Consider the following 23,818-nt stretch of genomic DNA (forward strand, 5'->3'; position numbering starts at 1 on the left):
GCAAAACTGTGTTGTTGGACAATAGCTGTTATTATATTCAGTGTTATAAACTGACATTTATTGAAGCCATACTGTGTATCAGTACTTCTCTTAACACTTTTCTTGTATTAAGTCATTTCATTTTCATTATAGTTACTATGAGTTACATGCTACTGTTAGTAGAAAATGTTTGGACTTTATAATTGGTCAGACTTTTAAATTCTGGAGTCACCATTTTCTGGTTAAATATAAACCTCATGTGTAGAGTAGGGGTAATGTGGTTCCAGCACGGGTCCTTAATGAATGTCTATAGGTGAAAGGAATAAATGAATGAGTGGGTAAGTGATATGGTTTGGCCCTGTGTCCCCACCCAAGTCTCTTGTCGAATTGTAATCCCCAAGTGTTGGAGGAGGGGCCTGGTGGGAGGAGATTGAATCATGGGGGTGAACGTCCCCCTTGCTGTTCTTGTGATAGTGAATGAGTTCTCATGAGATCTGATTGTTTAAAAGTGTATAGCAGGCCGGGCGCAGTGGCTCAGGCCTATAATCCCAGCACTTTGGGAGGCCGAGACGGGCAGATGACGAGGTCAGGAGATCGAGACCATCCTGGCTAACACGGTGAAACTCTGTCTCTACTAAAAAATACAAAAAACTAGCCGGGCGAGGTGGCGGGCCTGTAGTCCCAGCTACTCGGGAGGCTGAGGCAGGAGAATGACATAAACTGGGAGGTGGAGCTTGCAGTGAGCTGAGATCCGGCCACTGCACTCCAGCCTGGGTGACAGAGCGAGACTCCATCTCAAAAAAAAAAAAAAAAAAAGTGTATAGCATTTCCTCTTTTGCTCTCTCTTTCTCCTGCCAGCATGTGAAGACATGCTTGCTTCCCCTTTGCCTTTTGCCATGATTGTAAGTTTCATGAGGCTTCCCAGCCATGCTTCCTGTACAGCTTGCAGAACTGGGAGTCAGCTAAACCTCTTCTGCTCATAAATTACCCAGTCGCAGGTAGTTCTTAATAGCAGTGTGAGAATGGACTAATAGAGTAAATCATGGACATGGGGAAATACATATAATGAAGAAATGTTCATCAATAAAATGTTAGCAAAACTCAGTCGGGCATGTGGCATCAACCTTTTGGGTCTATCGTTTTCTCATCTGTAAAGTGAGGATAATGATATCAGCCTTAAAGGATTGCTCTAAGGATGTGATGGGATAATAATATAGGTACCTACCATGATGGCTTGAAGTTACTGAGCACTCAGCTAATGGCAATAATTACTATTAACTGGTAGGCACTTAACAGGGCAAATGAGGAATGAACTATCACTGGGTGGTGGGGTGGTGCTGTCAGGTAACTGTGAAGCCCTGTATCGAGACGTGCCCTTTAAATAGGACAGCATGGAGGCATGAACTGCAGATGACTCAGTTCGAACAAAGATAATCCTGACCCCAAAGGGCAGCAGAAAGAGCTCTCTCCATAAACTGGCCTAGCTGGAAAATTCCTCGCTATCTATGGGGAAGGCACAATGGGTGGGATAAGTCATTGGCTGTGTGCAGATGCATCTGTCTACAGTCACACTGTATATAGGGATGAGTCACTGCTGTGTCCTCAGATGCGAAGGGCAAGGACAGGGACAAACCATGTCATCGGACCTATCTGAGGGGTGCGTGAGGCTCTGTGCTGGAAGTATGGCCGGACCTCATTTCCTTTTCTGGTTACAAGTTCCACGTAAACTTGGATAAGGTGTTGTAATTATTTTTTCCTTCCTAAGAGATAGCAGGATGGTTAACTGAGATGAGTTTTTATGGACCTCTGCTCTGTACCAGGCACTGTATCAGATTCTGGGAAGACAGGATGAACACATAAGGCTTCTGTCTTTGGGCAGCTTATTACACAGGCAAGGAAGCCAGCATTAACAGGTGTACCATGATCCTGTGAAAGCGTTTATACATGTGTCCATACACACAGACACACAGCCTTTGGGCAGCCGAGGTATGTGTTATGGTCTGAGTTTAAGCTCATGACTTTTTCTCATTGGAAGGCCTCTTGACTGATGAGTCATGAACTTGTTATTCTTTTTTAATACGTCATTTATATTTGTCAGGATGGATTAGGTTGTGCTATTTATATGAACAGCCTCAATATATCTGTGTAGTTCAAAAAAACAAAGATTTATTTCTTATGCAACACGTTCATCTGCGGTTGGTATGCAGGTGGGGGGTTTTATTCTTCCCCCGATAACTTACACCCTGGGATGCAGGTGTTTCCATTAGCTGGAGTGTCACAGATCACTGTAGGCAGAGGAAATTGGAAATTGGGGGATCATGTTCTACTTCTGGCTTTTGATTATAGTTCATTGGCCAAAGCAAGTCACATGACCACTGCTCGCTTCCAGGAGCTGAGGAAGATCATTCCTACCTGTGGCTGGAAGAATAGAAACCAGAGGATTTCTGATAGCCTTAATGACTTCCCCTTTGTTCTGACCAGCTTTTTACATTGGCATTTCTTTTTTTTTATTCATATTTTTTTGAGATGGAGTCTTACTCTGTCACCCAGGCTGGAGTGCAGTGGCGTGATCTCGGTTCCCTGCAACCTCCGCCTCCCGGCTCAAGTGATTCTCCTGTCTCAGCCTCCCGAGTAGCTGGGATTACAGGCGTCTGCCACCACACCCAGCTAATGGTTGTATTTTTAGTAGAGACAGGGCTTCACCGTGTTGGCCAGGCTAGTCTCAAACTCCTGACCTCAGGTTATCTTCCTGCCTCAGCCTCCCAAACTGCTGGGATTACAGGTATGATCCACTGCACCTGGGCTACATTTGCATTTCTAATACTACAGGAGATCAGCACAACAATGCATTTGAAAGGAGAACTTCAGAAGCCAGCCAGAAACAGGAGCAAGAAGTGACAATCTGACCTCTAGGAGAAGTGTAAGAAAGCCCTGCTTTCCAGCTGTAAGAACTCAAACTGGGGCAGAATGGAACCACGGCATAGGGTAGGGCTGATTGTCCAGATGTGTTTATAGCTCCCAAGGGCACACATAGTGCTGTTGGCAGCTTAGTGAGATTTAATGCTACACAGTGCCTATGCCAGGCATCAGGCCAAGGTTGGGAATATATAATTAACCGGGATCATTAAGAAAAATTTAGAATATATTTATTATAGATTACAAGATCAGGGAAGTGTCTTTTCACTTAGTTAAAACTAAATGTATCCGCAGTAGAAAGATATCTTTTTTTTTTTTAACCTAAAAAAGTCACTTAAACAGAACCCGAGTGATTGGGACATCACTGTTTATAGTTTTCCATTTCCTTCATATGAAGTTTTTAATGCACTTGGGCAGACTTTTCAGTCCAATTCCTTTGCTCCTGTTTTTTTTCTTAGTCATTATACTTAATGATTGTTGAAGATTTCTAATAATGTATTGAAAATTGAACTCCTTTGATAACATGTATACACACACACACGTATGTATACATACACACACCTTTCTGCTGGGAAAAATATGGGCTTTATTGGTCAAAGGCAGTGATTGGTTGGGGCTAAGGCGGGTACAAGTCATCACTGGAGCAGCCTTGCCTGTTATCTCCACTCTGTTCCCCTTCTCGGCATGCTCTTAGATGGTTTTTACGCAGGCTGGTGGAGAGAAATCTTTCTAGATACATTTGGCTCACTTTCTTGGACATCCTTACCATCTCATTAGTTCAGACAAACATTTGTCAGATGTGGTTTATATCCGTGAGGCATGGTGGAGAAAGAATGAGAAGTGTAAGGCATGACCTCTGTACTCTAGGAGTTTATCTTTTCAGAGTGGGGAGGTAAACTAGTATTTGCTTGCTGTGTGTCAGGCACTGTTCCAAGCATTTTTTTTGGACTACACCGTCTCCTTTGACCCCACAGTAGCCCTCAGTAGCTGCCATTTTTTTCTAACTTCGTGATGATGAAGACATTGAAACTTAGAGAAGGTAACCAAGGTCATCTGTGCTTAGGAAGCAACAGCATTTGCGAGTGAAGCTGGAATTCTCCTAACGCCTTCTCTGCCTTAGTCACCACCTCTGCCAGCCATGAAGCAATTAGAGATTCCTAAACTGGAGGAGAATCTTGGGAGGACAGAGATATTTGTTTGTTCTCTTCACACTGTATCCCTGGTGACTAAACAGACATCTGCAATAGAAACAGTGGTGATTAAGGAAGGTTCCTGCCCTCAAGGAGCTTGCAGTCTGGGGCTGTGAAACTGATAAGTAAATATATGATGTTGGTGGTGCAGGGTGTCAGGTACCTTGGAGCAGAGAGCCATGTGGGAGGCAGAAGAGGAGGTGGTGCACTTAGCCCAGGAGGAGCCTCTGGAGGTTTCCAGCAGGGGTGTAGCATTGCTGGGGTGGGTTAGACAGCGTGTGTCTCCTGAGCAGCAGCAGGGAGAAGAACCAGAAGAAAAGGGCAAGTGTGGATATAGCAAGCCTGGTTCAGGTGCCACGACGAATGAGAAGGTGGTGAATCAGATGGTAGCACTGGGGTAGAGAGGAAGTATAGGGCCTGGCAATATAATCGGTGTGTGATTAATTTTTTTCTTCTTTATTTTATCCTGTAGTATTTAGCCCCAAGACTTTAAAATGAGAGACTGTGGATGGTGGCTCAAGTCTATAATCCTAGCACTTTGGGAGGCTGAGGCGGGAGGATTGCTTGAGGCCAGAAGTTCTAGACCAACTTGGACAACACCACAAGACCACATCTGATCTCTACTAAAAATAAAAAATTAGCTGAGCGTGGTGGCATGCGCTTGTAGTCCCAGGGACTCAGGAGGCTAAGGTGGGAGGATCTCTTGAGCCCCCGAGTTTGAGGCTGTAGCGAACTATGATTATGCCACTGCCCTCCAGCCTTGGTGACAAAGTGAGACCTAGTCTCTAAAAAAATTAATAAACATAAAATGACAATAGAAGTTATGGCAAAATGCTGTGGGAGAAAATGAAGGGAAGAAAAAAACATCTATTTTATTGTCAGGCCTTACGTCAGATCTTATATGGGGAGGTTTGCAAATTTTCATTATTTGATCAGCATAACTATTCCTTTAGGCAGGAAGAATAGTGCATTAGTTAAAGCAGGCTGAATGGACCCCAAAATGCATAATGGCCCAGGATGTTTATTTTGCACTCACAGAATGAGTGACTATGTGGAGTAAATGAAAGCAGGGGAGGTGCCTCTGCTCCACACAGTGACCCCGGCTTAAGGAAACACCCTGGATCATCCACATGCAAGCTCTGGACACTGATGTCCAGTGAGCAGAGGGCATTACCTGCGGGTAGGGCCCACATCACGCTGCGCATGTCCTACTGGCTAGGGCTTAGTCACGTGGTCACATTTCACTGTGTGGAGGCTAGGAAATGTCTCACCCTGTGCCCAGGCTTTGGTGAACAACTGGTCCACGAGTGGCCCAGAGTGTAAAAAAAGAAATGGAGTTTCTTAGAAACAAACTTCCTTAGGGTTACAGAGATTTTATACGGAGTAGGCAAGGTTCAGATTCAGGGCAGTCTTTCACCCCATGGGAAATGTGGAAGGGGTGGTTGAGGAGGTGGGGATTAAATGAGGTGGATTTAGTGGGATTAGGTAATTAATAAAGGTAACTTAATTATCTGAAGTCTAGGCAGTTGACTTCAACCCTTAGATGATGTCAGGGGCTGGAGCTGGTGCTAAGGAGGTTCGGTGGGGAGGTTTGTTGATATCAGGGAAATTAAGGATTTAGTGAAACAGCCTGTGGATGGATAGCCACAGGCCTGCTGGAGTTGCCCTGGATAGTGGCATAATTGGCAAGGGGAGAAAAACCTGAGATTGTTAGATGACAGCAGAGGGATAAAGCTTGTGACCAGAAGGTCTGAACTTTAAAAAAGTCATCCAGAGCATTCGTATGTGTGAAATAGCTCATTTTTCAGCTGTGCCATGAACTTTGTAGAATATTAGCGCAATGAAGAGCTTTGTACTCCCACACCACTGGGAGGAGACATAATGAGATATGATGATGGGACTGACAAAAGTTGGCTGTTATGAGCCATACTTTTGGATCACAAAGCCCCCAGGAGCCCATGCGAACTCTGAAGTGGTTTGACATCTGGGACTGTGCTGCTGGTGACGTCAGTCCATCCAGTCCTCCTCAGGCTGGTGGTCTTTGAAGTTGTTTTTGGGCATGATGATAAATCAGCCTGTCAGTCAGTATTTATTGAGTGCATACCATGTGCCCAAGTAGTAATTAGGCATCCGTTCCTGGGATGGTGCTGGGAAATAGGAATGCTGTGTAGTCTGCAGCCCTAGTCAGAATCTAGTTGTGGAGGGACTAATAGAACTTTCAGCCCACCCAAGGGAGACCACAGTGTACAAAGTTTCTGAAGGTGGGGAAGTCCTGGACTCTTGCCCTGCTGAGTTCTTACCCTGCCAATTTGCCATGAAAAAGCCACTGGGCTCCCTGGTCCTGCCTGGGGTGCCTAATGTGTTTAAAAACCAACAAAAATCACAGGCAAATCTCTTTGTTTTCATTATTCGGTAGGTATTTGCTGTGTATCATTTCTTCAGGTCCATGAAGCATGGAAGGGCAGGATACAGAGAGACTACCCTCAAGAAGCAGAAGGAACAAGCTTAATTCATTCAGGAGGGAAAAGTCAGGCTTTTATAGGCTGTCAACAAATACTGATTGAGAACCTCCCTTTTTCTGGAGCTCTTCTCAGGGCCACAGTTCACCTTCCTTCTCTCAGGTCAGTTACCATCTAGTGCAGCTGCTGAATGAACTTCCTCCCCTCCTCTCTTCTCCCTCTTACTCTTCCTTCCCTTCCCTGTCCTGTATTTATTCAGAAAATATTCATTGAACACCTATAATTTATCAGGCTCTGGAAAGACAACCCTGAGTGAGTTGATAGGGTCCCTGTCCTTGTAGAGTGTATGTTCTCCTTGCAGCGACAGACTACAAACAAACTATAAACCAATAGGGTGATTTCAGATTTTAACCCATGCCCTGAATCAACTGAAGACGGCAGGGTTTGGTACGTGACTTGATGGGGCACGGTTGGATGGGAAGGTCTGAGTCTTGATGAGAAGGAACCGCCACCTGGCTGGGGGACTAGTGCCTAATCCAAGAGTGGAGACATGAACCATCCCCATTTTTATAGGAGAGAAACTAAAGCATAGAACCTGCCCAACGTCAAATTAGTTGTGGATCTGGGGTCTGAACCTAGGTCATCTGCCTGTAAAGGCCCTTCTTCCGCAGTGTGAAGCTGCCTGCACCACCATGCTACCCTGTTCTTCCTTCCTCCCCTCCCCCTTTCCTCCCTCCTTCAGCTTCTCCATCTATCATGAATGGATAATGATTTTGTCCTACCTTACCGCTGACCCCCTTGATAATATTGACCTAGCGGGGAAGTTGTAAGGCATAACTAATAAAAATGACAATGAAGCATTTGCCAATAGAAGGTGTGCTACTGAATGCTAATATCGGTGAGAGCCTGTCTGTGATGGGAGGGCAGATTTATTAGGCAGCTGTTTAGCCAGCATGAATCTCCCTGCCCCCAACTTTATCAGGCAGCTGAATCCAGTTCCAGCAGCTCCGTGCTCTAGACTTTGCCTGTTACCTCTCTGTGGTCCCTTCTTGTCTGGATGTGCAGCAACTCAAACACTCTTGTGCAGTGAATTGGGCTTGGCTGTCATGAGAACAATGGATAGCGTGCTGGGTATGCAGCCATGAAGGTTGTGGGGTCTGCTCCAAGGCTCCCCTGCAAGAGAGAGAGAGAGAGAGAGAAAGAGAGAAACACAAACAAGTGATCTGTCTATGGCTGTAAAATGGGGTGGCAGTACTGATTCCCTCACAGAGCTATTTAGAGCATTAAATGAATGTATATATATGCAAAGGGCTTAGAAAGTATCCAGTAGACAAGTACTTTAAATACCTCTAAGTGGAGGTGTCAGTACCTGCAAATGTACTGACATTTGACTTTGAAAATAAGTGCCTTCAAAGGGACTAGATGGGAGACAGGGTTGTCAGCAAGCACCAGGTTTTGAAGAAACTTGTGTGCCTGGCTGAGGTGAACCTTAGGGAAACTGCTGAGCCTCCAGTGTATATATTTGATTGTATGTATATGTGTTTGCATATATGTATATCTGTATACATATAGCATGTGTGTATGTATAGAAACAGGTATACACATATAAATGTCTATGTGTGTGTATACATGCCCCCCCTCTCCCCCCCCACACTTCCCAGGGTCTTAGCTGTCGAGGCAGATTGTGGTGGGTGAGGTCAGGTTGAGGAGAATGACTTGAGTGAGAGAGGCACTTAGAGGAGGTTGACAGTGTGTTAGACTCACTTTTCCTGGAGAGCATCCTGGAATTTGAAATGATTGAGAATACTGTGTTGTGAAAAGGATATTAATTTTGGCAGTCAGATATGGCTGACTTTGAATCTTGGCCCCAACATTGTCTGTATCTATCTGTCTGTCCATCCGTCTGTCCATCCACCCATCCATCCGTCTGTCTGTCCGCTTACCCGCTTGCCTGCCCACCCGCTTGCCTGCCTGCCTGCTTGCTATGGTCTGAATGTGTGTGTTGAATATATGTCAGAATTTGTATGTTGAAATCTAACCTGCTATGTGATGGTATTAGGAGTTGGGCCTTTGGGCAGTGAGGTCTTGAGGGTGGAGTCCTCATGAGTAGGATTAGTGCCCTTAAAAATAGACACAAGGGAGCCTTTCACCATGTGAGGACGTAGCAAGATGACCATCTGTGAACAGAAAGCAGACTCTCACCAGACACTGAATCTGCTGTGGCCTTGACCTTGGGCTTCCCAGCCTCCAGAACTGTGAGAAATAAATGTCTGTTGTTTATAAGCTACCTAGTCTGTGGCATTTTGTTATAATAACTCGAACAAATTAAGAGTCTGCCTACCTACCTGGAAGCCAGACTGCTTATGGAGGATGAAACCAGGCATGAAAATCCAGGTGCTGTCCTGCCCTGTTCATGGATGAATTTTTGCTCTTCATTTCCTCCCCCGCAGCCCACAGGCGTTGCTCGCCAAGTCAGGCCTGGAGTTCCCATCACTCTTACACCCTTTTTATTTGTGAAAACAGTATGGGCATTGGAACACCAGGCCATGCCTTTGTTTGCTTATTTAATGACAAAATTGAATACAAAAGAGGAAAAGTTTGGAGATAATTGGACTCAGGAGGGTTGCCTGTGTTTTTGGAGGTGATGAACAGTTGATAGTCTCATAAGTAGTACTTACAATGATCTGCAAATGGTTCAGCAGCTGAATCTCTTACTTCCATGGCACCTCTCCTGGTGATTTTACTCACACCACAAACCCTTTCTGGTTCTCTGAAGATGCATGAGACTGCACAGCCCTAGCCATATGCATGGATGTGAATACATACATGCCTTCCAGTGTGATTCACAGAAAGACAGAGTTAGATCTTTGCTACAATTCTGTGCTGAGAATTCATGGCCAGGCAGTCTCTTCCCTGAAGTGGCAAGCCCAGGTGTGCGAGTCCCTGGGCTGGGTTGACAGACAGATGCTTGTACTTTGCACACCATCAGATTACTAAGAATGGTTCTTGGCTGAAGAGTCCTTTCTGGTTGTAGAAGCCACCATCAAAAGCCAATCCCTCACCTACTTATTTTAAAACAGATGAAGGCAACCCAGTGTTTTTTCTCCGATGGCGCATTCTCCCGGCATGAGGAAAGGAACATAATTGGAAAATGGGCAATATTCACAGAACAATTACAGTGCCTCTTAATGAGGTTTGCATGACGGCTTCCAGTGAATTAATGAAGAACAATGATTTTTGGCATTCGTGTTGAACAGCTGGACAGCAGCGATAAGGGTGCAGACTGTGAGGTCCCTGGCTTAGACGAGGTGATGAGGACTGGAGGAAGTTCTAGCTTCTGCTGGCCCCTTCCTCAGTTCTCCTTTGGTCTCACTACTGTCCTGGGAGAAATTGAATGTGCTAGGCTGCCAGACTGTGCCTCCCCAACAAAAGGTGAGAAGAACCAGTTTGGCTGGGCTGTGGGCTTGCATCTTGGACTGTTTTTCTAGATATATTCAGTGGCAGATCATTAAATCTCCTCCTTGCCTGGGCTATTCTCATTAGGAATTATGGTGACTTTTGCGGGGCAGCGTGTCTTGTGGAAAGCAGCATGCCATGTTGAGTTGAAGATATGAGTCTAAATTATGGCCTTGTCATTTAATATCTGTGTGTTCCTTGGACATGTTATTTAGCTGCAGGCAGGGAGCTGCAGTTTCTTCACTTCAACAAAAAGGGATCATACTTACATAGGTGACCTGTTATGAGTATCAGATAGCCTGTATGAAATTACATTATGCATATGTTAGTATCAATCAGGGTTCTCCAGAGAAACAGACCCAATAGGATGGTGTAGTTGTGTAAACACACACACATACACACGCGCGCGCACGCGCCTGCGCATGTACCTTGATTTTAAGGAATTAGTTTATGTGATTGTAGGGCTAAGTCCAAAGTTGTAGGTCACACTGGCAGGCTGGACACTTGGGCAGAAAATAAAGCTGTGGTCCTGAGGCACAGGCAGCATTTTTCTTCCAGGAAAACTCGGTTTTTCCTCTTAAGGCCTTTAGCTGATTAGATGAGGCCCATCAATACAATGGAGGATAGTCTCCTTTACGTAAAGTCAACTGATGGTAGATATTAACCGCATCTACAAAATAACCACAGGAGCACCTGGACGGTGTTTGATTAAGTAACTGGGGACCATAGCCTAGCCAAGCTGACGTAAAACTAACCATCACAGTCATTATTATTGATATGTCCAGAACCAAAGTATTTGACCCTGTTGGGCCCAGGTGGGGACTGTTGGAAAAGCATCATTTGCTTGCCTGTCATGTGCTCAGTGTCATCCCTAGCTTTAGGGATAGATTATCAGGGGTGAGGTCAGGTTGAAGAGAATGACTTGAGTGATAGAGGCACTTAGAAGAGGTTGACAGTCCATCCGACTAGCCTTTCTTGGAGAGCATTCTGGAATTTGAAATGAATGAATGAGAGTGAATACTATGTCATGGAAAGGATATTAATTTTGGAGACGAGATATGATTTACACTCTTGGCCTCAGCATCTCTTGGCCTCAGCATCTTCCCCCATTGAGATAAGTAAGTTAACTTCAGTGATGCTTTTAAAGGTTTTCCTCTAAACAGGGAAAAGTAATACTTACGTTTTAGGCTTGTTGCAAGAGTGTGGAGTATCTCTGGCATGATTTAAACACTCAGTAAATAATTGTTTCCCTCCTTGCATATTTGTTCAGTGTTTGTTGAGTTGTTCTAATGTGACATTTGTTCTATTGTGGAGATTTTCCTATAAGGTATTTAAGGCTGAAGTTTGGAGCATCACAGAATGCAAGAGTTTGGGAAATACTGGAGATACCAGTCAAGATGGAGAAAAGGATGGAGTTCAAGGGTACCTGGGCTTCCTCTCTTTACTGTGAAGATGCATTTCACTATGAGATCTTTACTAGGCAGAAAAGATGGAACATCCTGCAGTAGTGTTTTGTCATCAAGCCACAGCCGAGGTCGAACAGAAGCTGCATGTTGTTCCTCAATGGTTGTGTTCAAATGGGAGTGACTAGACTTCAACTTTTCTGAAGATGAATGGTCACCGTTCTCAATTCTGTTTTATGTATCTGATGGGCCATTGAGCAGAAGAGATTCCAGATGTCAGACTCATCTGTCCTCCACCAGGATGTTTGTGTGGGACATTGCTTTTGTTTTGTTTCTGGTTTTGTTTCTGGTCTTGTGGCATTTGACTATCAGAGATGAACAAAAGAATATGCAATCCTGGTATATTTCCACAAGCTTCTTAGGACTAGGGCTTGACAGTCTTGCCTGAGGAAGCTTGTTGCTTCTTAAGAGTGGCACTTTTTTTTTTTTTTTCCCCTTGAGACAGAGTTTTGCCCTTGTTGCCCAGGGTGGAGTGTAATGGTGCGATCTTGTATTTTTATCAGAGACGGGATTTTGCCATGTTGGCCAGGCTAGTCTCGAGCTCCTGACCTCAGATGATCCACCTGCCTCGACCTCCTAAAGGAGTTGCGATTACAGGGGTGAGCAACCGTGCCCGGTCTAGAGTGGCACTTCTTAATGCAGTAGATGTACTTCATACCACCACTTAAACCAATACTAAGAGAATAGTCTGTATTCATACGCCAATTTGGAACCACCTAATGGGAGAAAACCAGAAATATCTCTGTCTTACTTGTCTTTTAGTATCTTTGTCTCCTTGAGGAGGCTGTGGACTTCTTGAAGGACAGATCATTTTCATCTCTGTGCTTCATTGTCTAGCACAGGGCCTGGTGTGTTGTCAGGTCTGAGTACATATTTGTTGGATGAGCAAATAAACTGTGAAGACACTTCTTGATCTGTGTTGGCCTGGACAGCTGTTGAGGCTTGACTGTGCTTATGGAATGAAATATCCACACAAAGGGAAACTTGGTAATAGCCCAGAACCCCAAGGGGATCATTGCAGAGGGACTGATAGATGGACAGGATGGCCCGGCAAGGCCTGGGCCATCTGTGCCTTCAACCCGGCAGATGAAAGATGAATGTGTGATTGAGTGAGGCCTCACCAGTGACAATGCACCCTGGCTGGAAAATGCACACCAGGAGGCTCTGGTTTGAATCTCAGTTTTCCTAGAAGACTTGAATGAAGAGAAAAGGCACCGTAGTATGCAAAGAGAGAGTCATCACTTGTGCACGTGTCTGTGGGAAGTGATGAATAGAAGACATTACATGTCAAAAAGAGCCTCGTCCAAAATGAAACCAAGTGACCGTCACAAGTTCTGGGCAGGTGAGATGCTATGTCAGAACGTGAGAAGGCAGGGGAGGCCAGGCACAATTCCCAGTATGTTTTAGAGCATACGTGGAGCTTAGCATGGCCCTGACTTCATGGTCCAACCCTTTGGGGCGTGTACTCCTGGAACCTTAGTTATTAAGTGCCCTTGAGTGGGAAAATAAATGAGTTTTTAATGTCTGTGTGTACCTGTTGTTAATGGTTTTGTGCATTTGCCACCTGGGTTAAACCTATCAAATTAGTTTCCAGTAGTCCCCTGTAAGGCATTGTTATATACCCAAGGTGGAAATTTCACAGTCATCCTTAGAGACTTTCTCTATCCAATTTCCCCTTTCCTTGTTCCTCTCTTACTTAGGTCATCCAATTGAGCGCTCAGCCCTGGTCAGCCCATTTCCTGTGTGCTGGTCTTTTTCTTTCCATCTGTCACAGTTCTGGGCTGGGCTCCCATTATCCCTGGCCTGAAGTATTGCACTAGCTGATGCTCCGGCCTCCTCCTTCCTGTGTCTCCTAATCCATCATTCTTATACTGCCAGAATGACTTTTCTAAGGCTCAGAGCAGCTCATGGCATTCCCTGCTTGAGCCTCTTTGATTACTTCTTCTTGCCTCTAGAAAAAGTTGGAACAACTTACCCTGACATAATAAAGCTGTTCCCAGTTGGGCTCCGGCATTCTTTCCTGGTCTTGGGCCCAACCTCTGTATACCAAATCATGATTTTACCCCTTCCTAAATTCAGCATGCTCTTCCACGTTGCGAATATTTGGGAAATCTTTTTTTCCTTGGAAAGCCTGTTCACTTTTTTTCCCTGTCAGACTCCTAGTAATCCTTCAAGACTCAGGTTTTGTTGGTTGAACTGAATCTCATGCAAATGATCACTTAAGAGGTGCTGAGATTGGCATACTTCTCCGGAGTACCTGGCTTTAGTGTAGTGGAAATTCTCTTCAGCCATGAGTGTCCCACAAGGGAACCTAGTTTGTTCATGTCTTTACTCGCTCTGCTGAATTGTATTTTATTAATGTGTGTGCTTGTACTGTTGCTCAGGCTACTGTGCTAATGACTGATAATTGCCTTAATGAGCTATTTGTAAGAAATACAGTAATACCAGTAGGGATGAAACCAGACCCCCACTGCAGTTGGTGGTCTAATAGCCTTTTGACTGACTTTAGGGAGGAGCAGACTGCAGGGTTATTGCAGTTAACATAAGCAAGAGCTCAGAATCACCCACTTTTCCCTGAACACCCAATTTACCCATCTTCCGTTCATGTGTTAATCATGTGTATATGAGTTGGGGGCAGGTTAGGTTTTGCTGCAGTAACAAATCTTGCATAGAACAAAAAAATCACTTTGGGAGGCCGAGGTGGGCGGGTCACAAGGTCAGGAGATCGAGATCATCCTGGCCAGCATGGTGAAACCCCGTCTGTACTAAAAATACAAAAAGCTAGGCGTGGTGGTGCACGCCTGTAGTCCCAGCTACTCGGGAGACTGAGGCAGGAGAATCGCTTGAACCCAGGAGGCGGAGGTGGCAGTGAGCCAAGATCGTGCCACTGCACTCCAGCCTGGGCAACAGAGCGGAGACTCCATCTCAAAAAAAAAAAAAAAAAAAGAAATTCTTCCCACTCCCTATACTACAAGTGCATCACAGGCTACTCATGGCACTGCTGCATGTTGTCTTCACTATGGGATCCTGATAGTGAGGCAGTTTCTATCAGGACTACTGCTAGTCCTTAAGGTAGAGAGAAAAGGGCGCATAATGGTTCCTAAAGCTTCCAGTGAGTTGCATGCATTCTTATTTCATTGGCCAGAGTAGGTCCCATGGCTGTTCTGGGCCAGAGGAGTTCTATCTTGGTGTGCTCAGAGCTAAACAGCTGATATTTGTGAACAATATGAGAGTCACCACATCATGGTAGAGTCGTGCATTCATGTGCCTTATGTAATTTGCTTCTAGGGAGTCAAGAAGGAAATTTTAATTGCCTTCCTTGGAGGCCCAGAGAGTACTGTGGGACCAAGAGTATCGAGCTATGGCTTTGGGTTCAGCCAGTCACTGGTTCAGATCCTGACCAGCGCTTACTAGCTATATGATCTTGGTCAGTGTAAACTCTCTCAACCAGTTTCTTTACCTGCAAACGTGAAAACAGCAATACCTGTTTTATAGGATTGTTATGTATTCCATGAGATAATGGGTTGGAAAGTTTTATAATTTTGTCATAATAAATGCTAGTTCTCTTCCCCTCCCCCATGCTGTGTCTTGTTCAGAGTGAGAGATCTGGTGTCTGTTGCATGCAGACTACTGTAGTTTTTTTCTGTGCTCTCCTGGGTGGTAGCAAAACCCGCCTATAACTACCAAGTGCTTGAAATGTAGCTAGTACCACTGAGGAACTGAACTGCAAATTTTAAAATCTATTACATCTAAAAACTGAAGCAGTGTAAAGTGTGTGTGTGTGGTTTGTTTGTTTGTTTGTTTAACACAAACTTCTGGTTTTGGAGGGATTATTTCACTTCTGTCATTGAAAATTTAGCACCCCAATCGAGATATACTTAAGTGTAAAATATGCATCTGATTTTGAATATTTAGTATGAAAAACTATAAAATATCTCAGTTATTTTTATATTAATGACATGTTGAAATGATAGTATTTTCAGACATTGGAGGAAATAAAATATATTATTTAAATTAGTTTCACCTGTTAGCTCTTTTTAACATGTGGCTACTAGAAAATGAAAAAACTACACATGTGGCTAACTAGCATTATATAATATTTCCATTGAAAGTGCTGGTTTAGACATACAGAGTGTGAGGCCCACGCCTCACTGGAAATTTAGACTATTTATCCATCTGTCCTTGCATCTAATAATACATATTTATTGACAACTTCCTATGTGCTGTGCACAGGTGCTATGCTAAGTTTTTGGGAACTAGTGCTGGTCAAAACAGGCACATTCTCTGAGCTCACTGCTTAGTGGGGGCATGGAAGCTAATCATATAGTTGTATATGTTCATAAGTATAAATGGTAATTCCATCTAGAAAAGTCCAGGAGGCTAGGGAAATACATCACACAGGACCTAATTTTTTTTTTTTTTTTGAGATGGAGTCTCACTCTGTCACCAGGCTGGAGTGCAGTGGCACAATCTCAACTTACTGCAACCTCTGCCTTCCAGGTTCAAGCGATTCTCTTGCCTGAGCCTCCTGAGTAGCTGGGATTACAGGCGCCCACCACCACGCCCAGCTAATTTTTGTATTTTTAGTAGAGACAGGGTTTTTCCATGTTGGCCAGGCTGCTCTCGAACTCCTGACCTCAGGTAATCTGCCCACCTTGGCCTCCCAAAGTGCTAGGATTCCAGGTGTGAGCCACCACACCTGGCAGGACCTAATCTTTTTAATACATGGGGTGGGTGGGTGGGGTTAGGGAAGGATGTACTGAGATTCTGAATAAGGTAAGAAGAATGGATGAGGATGGGTCTGGGATTTGAGACCCAGCAGGCAGTGTCAAGAGCTTGTGCCCAGGTTCTGAGGCTGAGGGGGAAATAGGTTCAATGGTGCTATTGGGTCTGTCTTCAACAGCTTTGGAAGTTCACAAACAGTTCATGGGGAGATGCAAAGAGGATAGTCTTTGTGTGAAACACCGGTTCCTTTTGCTGCATCCTCAAAGAAGTGCAACTCCAGTGTACGTATCACTGTGTGAAATTGATCCAGTGATACGATACATGTGGGATCGTGAGCATCATCAGGGCAGGGGAATACTGGGCTTTTTTCTTGTTTATGATCCCAGCATTGTGCAGGGTGCCTTGTGGTTTGTAAACATTCCATAAATACTGTTTGATTCCATTTACTTATTACTGCAGAAGACTTACTATCTGGATTCCCCCCAACCTACATGTGCCACACACCTTGGTGGTAGGGGCAGGGAGCAGCTGCTGTTGTCTTCTTGCTGACTCTCAGCACTCTGGCAAGGCTTCCTTTTTCTTTTCTCCCTACAAGGAGCTGGATGAACATACCAAGAAGAAAACAGACAGCCCAATTTAAAAAGTGGATCAAAGACCTTAACGGATACCTCCCCAAAGAAAATACACAGATGGCAGATAAGCACATGAAAAGATGCTCCATGTCGTATGTCATCAGGGAAATGCAAATAAAACCACAGTGACATACTGCTACACACCTATTAAAATGGCCAAAACCTAGAACACTGACAACCCCAAATGCTGGTGAGGATGTAGAGCAACAGGAACTCTCATTTGTTGCTGTCGGAATGCAAAATGGTACAGCCACTTTGGAAGACAGTTGGGCAATTTCATATGCAACTGAACATACTCTTACCATACAACCCGGAATCTCACAACTTGATATTTACCCAAAGGAGCTGAAAACTTATGTCCACACAGAAACCTTCACATAGATGTTTAAAGCAACTTTATTCATGATTGCCAAAACTTGGAAGCAGCTAAGGTGAATGGATAAATAAACCATAGCATATCCAGGCAATGGAATATTATTCAGCGCTGAAAAGAAATGAGCTATCAAGCCATGAAAAAACATGGAAGAAATTTAAATACATATGACTAAGTGAAAGAAGCCAGTTTGAAAAGGCTACTTACTGTTTTCCAACTGTGACATTCTGGAAAAGGCGCAAAACTATGGAGATAGTAAAAAGATCAGTGGTTGCCAGGGGTTGGGAAGAGGAAAGGATGAATCAGCAGAGCTCAGACTATTTTTAGCGCAGTATAACTACTCTGTATGATATGTGTAAGTACACATTCCTCAAAACCAATAGAATATTTATCAAAAATGAACTCTAATGGAAACAGTGGGCTTTAGGCAATAATGATGTATCAATGTATGCTCACCAGTTGTAAGAAACTTACCACTCTGATGGGGGATGTTGAGAATGGGGGAATCTGTGCATATGTGGGAGGAGGAGGTATATGGGAAATCTCTCTGTGCCTTCCTATCTTGCTGTGATCCTAAAAATAAAGTCTATTTTTAAAAAAGTGAAGACTTGGTTATGAAAGTGAATGCTTATTGAACACTTACAATGCACTGGTTCCTTATCTAAACACTCCATGTAATTTATTTAATCCCAAACAGTCCTGTGAGGTAGGTACCATGACTGTCCTCCTGATTTTGCAGATAATGAAACTGAGCACAGAGAAGTTAAGAAATTAACTCAGGGTCACATAGCTTGGAGGTGGGAGAGCTGGGATTTGCACACAGACACACTGTCTCTAGGGCTTTGCTCTTAATGACTTGTTGTTGCTTTACCTGCTGCAACAAACTGCCTATCCAGCTGTCTTTCTGGAAGTTGCATGGTTTGAAATTGCAAGGAAGAGGATTTGAAGTCAGCTCAGAGTCTTATCTTCCTTCGAGCAGCACAGCTGGCATCACTGCATCACTGAAAGCCTTCCAAGGCCCGGACACTGCTCTGGGTACCCAGATTCAAAGATGAATTAGCTCTTGCCCCATTTTCAAGGAGCTTATAGTTGACGAGATGTCACATTACAGGTAATTTTAATGTAATGATATAGCCATGTTCCTGGAAAGTGTTCAAGGAACCATTGTCCTCTTGCTGTATGTGATTATGTGAAGAGGTGTTTCTGCAGAAGATCCTGTAAACACTGGGTCTGGAAAATGTGCCAAGCTTATTGGTGAGACTCTGGGCTGCCCTGGAGGCCAGACTTTTGGACTGCAGCACGCTCACTTGTGTCTCTAGCTCCATTTGCTACAGCTACCCACTCCTGGTTTTGGTTTCAGTATCTGATCCTCCCAACACCTCACATGAAGCTTACAAAACTCTTGCCATAAACTTAATTTCTAGCAGGGGGTAGAGAAAGAAGTCAGATACAAGAGGTCACATTATTGTTTGATCTCATTCATAAGATATATCCAGAGTGGGTAAATTTATGGAGATGGAACATAGATTGGTTATTACCAGGGGCTGGGAGGGAGGGAGAAAGGGCAGAAGCTGCCTGATGGGCATGGGGTTTTGTTTTGGAGTTAATGGGAAAGTTTTGGAATTAGATTGAGGTGGTGGTTGCACAACATTGTGAATGCACTAAATGCCACTGAGTTGTTTAAAATAGTTCATTTTATTTTATGTGAATGTCACCTTAATAAATTTCAAAAAATAATAATCATAACAATGTAGCAAGAGGAGGGAGGCATTAGACAAAGTTCATAATGACAATGAACATTTTTTAAATGGAAGAGAAATGGGACATTAGGTATAATGATGGTTGTTATTTTAATTTATTATTTATTTAGGTTTTGAGACGGAGTCTTGCTCTGTCACCCAGGCTGGAGTGCAGTGGTGTGATCTGGGCTCACTGCAACCTCTGCCTCCCGGGTTCAAGCGATTCTCCTGCCTCAGCCTCCCCAGTAGCTGGAATTATAGGCATCTGCCAACATACCTGGCTAAGTTTTGTATTTTTGTAGAGACAGGGGTTCACCATGTTGACCAGGCCGGTCTCAAACTCCTGACCTCAGGTGATCCACCCATCTCAGCCTCCCAAAGTGCTGGGATTACAGGTGTGAGCCACCGTGCCCGGCCAGGGTCGAGTCTTTACTCTGAAGTTGGGAGCCACTGGAGTGGTTGGGGCAGAGGAAAGAGATTCCTTGGCTTGCTTTTCTAAAAGACCTCCTTGGTTACTGACTTGAGAAGAGCTTGCAGACAAGAGTAGAGGCAGGGAGATCAGTTGGGAAACTAGGACAGTTGTCTTATTCAAGCTGGAGATGCTGGTGGTTTGGACCAAGCGTTGTAGTGGCCAAAGTGTTGGGATATAGTCCGAATCCAGGTGTGTCTTCAAGGTAAATTCAGCAGGATTTTCAGAGATATTGGATATGAGACTAACAGAGGAAGAGGAGTCAAAGGTGTGTCTAAAGCTAAAGGAAGCTAAAGGAATGAAGCTGGTGGAGTTCATTTGAGCAGCTAAAGGAATGAAGTTGGTGGAGTTTGGGAGCTGTCCATGTATTCTAACTGGGAAGACTGCAAGAGGAACCAGTCTGGAAGAGAACATTAGGAGTTCCGTTTCAGTCTCATTGAATTAGTGGTACTTTTTCCATATATCCAAGTGAATATATTGGGCCAGGTAGTGGGATATGAGCCAGGAGTTCTGGAGCAAGGTTAGGGTGGGAGATACAGATTGGAGGTTGCTGGCCTTTACAGGCCATTGAAAGCCAGGAACCTGACTGGAATCAGCTAGAAAATGAATGAAGGTAGAGAAGAGGAGGCTGAACTTGACTGCACTCTGCATGCTCTGGAAAAATAAAACCTGGGTTGCACTGGGGACATTGGAGGCTAGTTCAGTCATTTTTTAAAACAGGGGTTTTGTTGTTGTTGTTGTTTTTGTTGAAGCTAGGCATTTTAATCTTACTTTCAGGGAAAATCAAAGTAGGTTGCTCAAGGTACCCAAAACACACAGATACGCAGCTGGCTTTCTGCAAAGTGTTCATGGGAAGGGGTGCCAGGTGTGTGCCTGGTAAGTGTGTGTTTTACTGAGCAGCAGGGAGCTGAACTGTAGATCTTTTGGAGCCTCCTTTTTCATAGGTGTGTCTCAAGCAGTCAGCCTGCACATTGTTTTGTATTCAGAAGGTGCCAAATACATGTTCCTGGAATGAATGGATAAATGGTCCTTGCCCTTTGTGCCTGAAGACCATGGTAGAAAGGTGCAGTTTATTATTTTATTGTTGACTCGTAGTTTGAACCAAAGAGGTTTTTGCATATATGTTGGCTATTAGAGATCAAGTCTGCCTTCAATGTTGGAGATTTATTATAGTTTGGATAGATAGAGGTCTCTAAAGGCAATTCCCAAAGAAATCCAAAACTATTGTCGACAAAGGCAGCCTTAGTGGAATCACTGACTAACTTCCCAAAAAGTTATGTTAAGCAGGCCTTTCTAAGGATAGCAGTCAGGATTGCTATGTTGTCTTCTGTATAGGGAGGAGAGTACAGGATGGCAGCCAGGATGGCTGTGTTAATTCTCTTCTGTATAAAGAAGAGAGTACAGAAGACAGTTAACATAACAATCCTGACTGCCATCCTTAGACAGGCCTGCTTACGAGGTTGACTTTGGCTGTCATCTGGGGACTTGGATTTTAGGAGGGTTTCCACCATTCTCAGACCCGATAAGACTGGGTCACTGTGCTTAAACTGTTGATGCAAACAATATAGTTTACTTTGAACATCTGTTTTCCTTCTGGGAGTCTACAATTTTGGATGGCTGCCTAACCAGTCCTGGGTAAAACCCCTAGGCACTGAACCTCTAATGAGCTTCCCTGGTAAACATGTTTTCACACATGTTGTCACAACTCGTTGCTGGAGGAATTAAGTGTGTCCTGTGTGACTCTACTGGGAGAGGACTCGAAGCTTGAACCTGGTTCCCTCCAGACTTTGCCTCATTTACCTTCTTCCTTTGCTGGTTCTACTCTATGTCCTTTCGCTGTGATGAGTCATAGCCATGAGATGCTGTAAGTCATAGCCACATCTATATGCTGAGTCTGGCGAGTCCTCCTAGTGAATCGTTGAACTTTACCTGCTCTGCATTTTTGGTGGTTGTTGTTGTTAAACAGCCAGTCGCGTCATCTTACGGAGCTATGAATTCCATTAGCATTTACTGGATTCCAGCTATTTACAACATACTTGTAAAACTCCAGTTTGCCTTAGAAACCGAGTCACACCACCAAATATGTCCAGGAGTAACTCGTTCCCAAGACATTTCCAGATATCAGGCAATATGGAAGCTACAGAGATGATTGAGGTCTAGACCAATGAAATCTCAATTTGAGATAGGAAATATAAGTTGTGTAGAAGCAGAACCCCTAGAACATTGGGAGAAATGAGTGCTCTACCAATTCCGTAATGTAATAGTAGCTTTTATTAAGAGGAAGGTCGTGAATGCTATCTTGGGGGAGTTAGATAAGTGACTTTAAGGCATTGGTGGACTTTGCTGGTGTTGAGAAAGAATATTTTGATCTTCTCTGCTATCCCTAGTCGTCTTTTAGCTTTCATTTTTGTGTTGATCTATTCACCCGTCATCCTGTCCATCCAGTTGTCTGTCTACCCACTCACCCACCCATCTATCCAGCATCGCCAGGCAGCTTGTTACATTCATGAGCTTTGATTATGTGTTAGGCTGTGTTCAAGGCACTGGAGCACTGGGGTGAATTGAGTAGGGTCCCTGCCCTCTTGTGCAAAGGAATGATTTGGTTGGTTGGGAGATGACTAATGAATCCGTACCATGGTGGTATTGTTTAGGGAGAGGGAGATAGACCTGGGAATAAATATTTATTCCTACATAGAAAGATGTGCACAGTTCTTTCTAGGGATACACAGGTACACATGCACCTTGGTGGGTTGAGTGGGGAGAGGGGCAGGGTGACAAATAAGACTTACTTGTCATGTTACCTACTGTATATCTAAACAGATTATCCATCCAAAGAGATCAGTGCAGGAGATGTCCTGTGTCCTTGTCTTCATAACTATTTAAGTAAAGAAGGGGGAAGAGAACCTCTTCCTTTGAGTTCCCTGAAAGTTAATTTAAAATATTATTTTCATTTGGCTTTAAGATTACTCAGAGCCATCTTTAATACACAATTAGGGACATAACCATTCCTAAAGGTAGATGGCAGCTGCCTTCATTCACCTGCCAATAATAATCAAAGGAAGATTCCTGGCCTGCCTAGTTTGGAACATTCAGCAGGGCCTAAGAGCTCTTCTCTAAGTGATGATGGGACTGAAGCCATCTCTGTAGTGCTTTCCTTGCCTTTCTGAGCCATTTGCAGTGGGAATAAGTGTTGATGGAGTTAGCATTTGTGAGTTGGAGGAGGCAAATTATTACTTTTATTTTTGGCTCTGCTTGGGGTCAGAATTTCTTTTGTTTCTGATTTACCTTTTATTTGAGAAACTTGGCATGATGTCTGTGTTCAGAGGATTCATTAGTCATCTGCCTCTCAACCAAATCATTCCTTTGCACTTAAAATGTGGCTTTGTAGGAGAATCTGTTAGGAGGGCAAAAAGAGAAGCCACTGACTGGGAGAAAAGTGTGTAAATGACACATTTGACAGAGGACTCATATCCTGAATATATAAAAATCTCTCCAGACTCAACATTAAAAACCAAACAATCCAATTAGAAAATGGGCAAAAGACTTAGACATGTCACCAAGGAAAATACACAGATGGCAAATAAGCACATGAAAAGATGTTCAACAACATCAGGGAAATATAAATTAAGACCATAATTAGCTACCACTACACACCTATTAAAATGAATAAGGTAAAATTTGCTGGCAATATCAGATGCTGGTGAGGTTGCAGAGAAACTGTGTCTTTGGTGGGAATGTAAAATGGTATGACCATCTGTTTGTCAATTTCTTAAAAAGTTAAATATATACCATATGTGTTAGTACATTTTCATGCTATTGATAAAGACATACCCGAGACTGGGAAGAAAAAGAGTTTTAATTGGACTTACAGTGCCACATGTCTGGGGAGGCCTCAGAATCATGGTGCAAGGCAAAAGGCACTTCTTACATGGCGGCGGCAAGAGAAAAAGGAAGAAGAAGCAAAAGCGGAAACCCCTGATAAACACATCAGATCTTGTGAGATTTATTCACTATCATTAGAATAGCATGGGAAAGATCAGTCCCCATGACTCAGTTACCTCCCCCTGGGTCCCTCCCATAACATGTGGGAATTCTGGGAGATACAATTCAAGTTGAGATTTGGGTGGGGACACAGCCAAACCATATCACCGTATGATCCAGAAGTCATACTTCCGGAAAAATGAAAACTTGTGTTTATGGAAATACCTGTACACAAATCTTTTTACGAGCTTTATTTGTAATAGCTCAAAACTTGTAAACTACCCCAAAGTCCTTAACAGGTGAATGAATGAACAAAATACATATCCTTACAAGTGAACACTACTCAGCAAGAAAAAGGAATGAACTTGATGCATGAGACTCTTGTTGCCCAGGCTGGAGTGCAAAGGCCAGATCTTGGCTCACTACAACATCTACC

General features: G+C 43.8%; 1 protein-coding gene across 2 annotated transcripts in view; it reads left to right on the forward strand.

The window, feature by feature from the left end:
* The window catches only part of LARGE1 (LARGE xylosyl- and glucuronyltransferase 1), a 634,203-nt gene that overhangs the window by 96,873 nt on the left and 513,512 nt on the right, over window positions 1-23,818 (forward strand). The gene's annotated exons all lie outside the window — the stretch shown is intronic.

The sequence above is a fragment of the Rhinopithecus roxellana genome, chromosome 13 (assembly GCF_007565055.1).
Source record: "Rhinopithecus roxellana isolate Shanxi Qingling chromosome 13, ASM756505v1, whole genome shotgun sequence".
Taxonomy (NCBI): Eukaryota; Metazoa; Chordata; class Mammalia; order Primates; family Cercopithecidae; genus Rhinopithecus; species Rhinopithecus roxellana.